We start from the raw sequence: 2629 nt of genomic DNA on the forward strand, positions 1-2629 counted from the left end.
TTTCTTCCTTATTACCATTTTGAAAGCCAGAGGTGTGTCATCTTCATATGCACATTCTCCTCCAATAGGCTCAATGAATACTTCTGGTTCCTTTCTCTATCTTCCTTTCTCCAGGACAACATCAATCAATGATTTGATGTCTTGTGAAACCTTTTCTACAAACTTACTTGCCTTTCCTTCCTGCTTCTCTCTCTTCTTCTGGTTGAACTCAGTTTCAACCTCTTATGTCTTCTTCTTAGTAGTACCACAAGGTTTCTCAGCTTCATCAATAGGTTCATCAATCAACATCTTTGCATACGCATCTAAAATTTATGTATCAACTTCATAGCCCATCTCCTCAATCCATATCTTTCAGGGTTTGACCACTTCCATGGGTGTTTCATCTTTCTTCACCATGAAGCATATGTCAGTTGAGTATTTCTCAATAATGTGCCTAGGAATCCTTTCTCTAGATTTCATAACCTTTAGGAATGCCTTAAAATAACCCCATACTTTGTCATCTCTGTGACTACCTAATGTAGTAATTGACTATTTAAGTTTCCTCCCTACCGAAATATCAAATTCCCATTGTCTCTTCCCAAAACCGGGTCTCATTCATGAAAAATAGCATTAAACAAATAATTAGGTTACCATACCAAAAATTCCCTTTCTTTTCTCCTTTAATATTTCCTAGGTTTATCAACAGTTTATCCAACATCCAACTGCATAGATCGAATTTCTCATTTTCTATCATCATCTTATTAGCTGCAAAAATTTAGGATCTAGAAATAGAATTCTCTCGGTTTGATTGAGTTACCTTGTTACTAATCACCATGCTACCAAATCTGATGTTTGTGTTGATGCTAGAACTGATTCTTATAGATCGCCTATCCAAAGTTGCATCGATGATCTTGTTGACATAATCATTAGATACCTTCTTATCCAGATGCTGCCCAACTTGTGGTAGATCATTGAATGCCTTGATAGCCTCCTTTGTAACATTATAAGGTCTATTTAACCAAAAAACTCTCCATGCACTCTACTCAAAACATACCTAATAATTTCATCTTCGAATTCCAAAATGTCCAAAATGTCGGTAAACCTTAAATCCTCAATGTGCTTGTACTCTAGTTTAATGTTTCTAGAATCTCCCATTAGCTCCTTCATGTACATGCTCTTGATATTAGACATTCCCAAATCATCAATGTGATAATGAATGTAGCCTCTTACATCTTTGACATACACAATTCATTCTGGGACATGAGAGAAAGCTCCAACTGAATCATCCAGGATAGCCACATGTGGATATCGCTTGAAAATTGGCCTGGGATGGTCCTTGACCTAAACTACAGTCAGATTTGCAATAAAGATAGGTACAAATGATTATCCTTCTTCCATGATTGAATATAAATACCTATGAATCGCTGCCGGTGAAAAACCCTAAAGACCTCTTCCAATCGCTGGTGAAAGAACTCAAGAAGATATCTGATTGCACTAAATCACCTTTAATCACTCTGAATCCCTTTTAGTCACTCTAAATCGCTCTGAATAGCTCTAAATCACTCTTAATTCAAGGTGATAAAAAATGAAGTAGATTCAAACTTTTATGCTCTAAGAAAAACCCTAATCTTTCATTGACATCAATGACTTCCGGTGAAAGATACCGGATCTCAAACAAAACATATACATTCCAGATAAGCATCTCCAATATCTGGAACATCTTCGAGAACCTCTTCTTGGGGCATATGCAGAATATTCATGAATTTTGTCTAACCCTAAGGCATCTGCCTTAGTTACCGGATGAGCTTCCTGCCAGTGTAGGAGCAACCTCCTATGTTAGATAAGTAACCGGTGCACTCCCATCTGCAGCTTGTTCTTCAATCTTCCTGACCCATCTCTGGGTATGATCTTCTCGGATTTCATTAACCTTTTATTTCCCTTTCTCATTTGATCCTCCATTACCAACTGGTGGATTTTTGCTTCTACAAAATTTAGCAATACGTCCAACCTCATTGCATGCATAACATGTAACATTGCTCTTTTGCTAAAAGTAGTATAATTTCTTGAACTGCACTAATTAGCCATATGTCCAAATTTTCCACATTCATAAAATTTTATATTCACTCTGCAATCTTTTATCTTATGACCATACTTATTTCATTTAGAACATTGATCAAGAGCAGAATCAAGGTTCCCATTTGCTCTATTTCTACATTGCCTAGCCATGTGACCAAATTTACTGCAAACAAAACATCTACTATTAAATTTATAAGAATTAAATTGCCTTACCGGTGGCTTATGGTTTTGATCTTCATTTGCAATACAAGAACTTTGTTCAAATCCAAGTCCATTGAAATCTCCATTTTGCCTTTGTCTCTTAAATAACTCATCTAATTATGCTGAACTAATCTTGAATTTTTCTCTATACTCACTTACAATAGTCAGATCATGTCTCTGAATTATCATTTATCTCTCAAGCTCTTTTCAATTACTCTGGGATTGTACTGAATCAGTTCTCAACATATCATTCTCATGAACTAACCTATCACATTCTTCAAATTTGTTCTTGAGAGATACTCCAAGATTTTCTTCCTTTTTATTCTGATCCTCAATCTCTTTAGACATTCTCATAGTTATAGCTTGCATTTCA

Source organism: Cryptomeria japonica, chromosome 3 (genome assembly GCF_030272615.1).
Source record: "Cryptomeria japonica chromosome 3, Sugi_1.0, whole genome shotgun sequence".
NCBI lineage: Eukaryota > Viridiplantae > Streptophyta > Pinopsida > Cupressales > Cupressaceae > Cryptomeria > Cryptomeria japonica.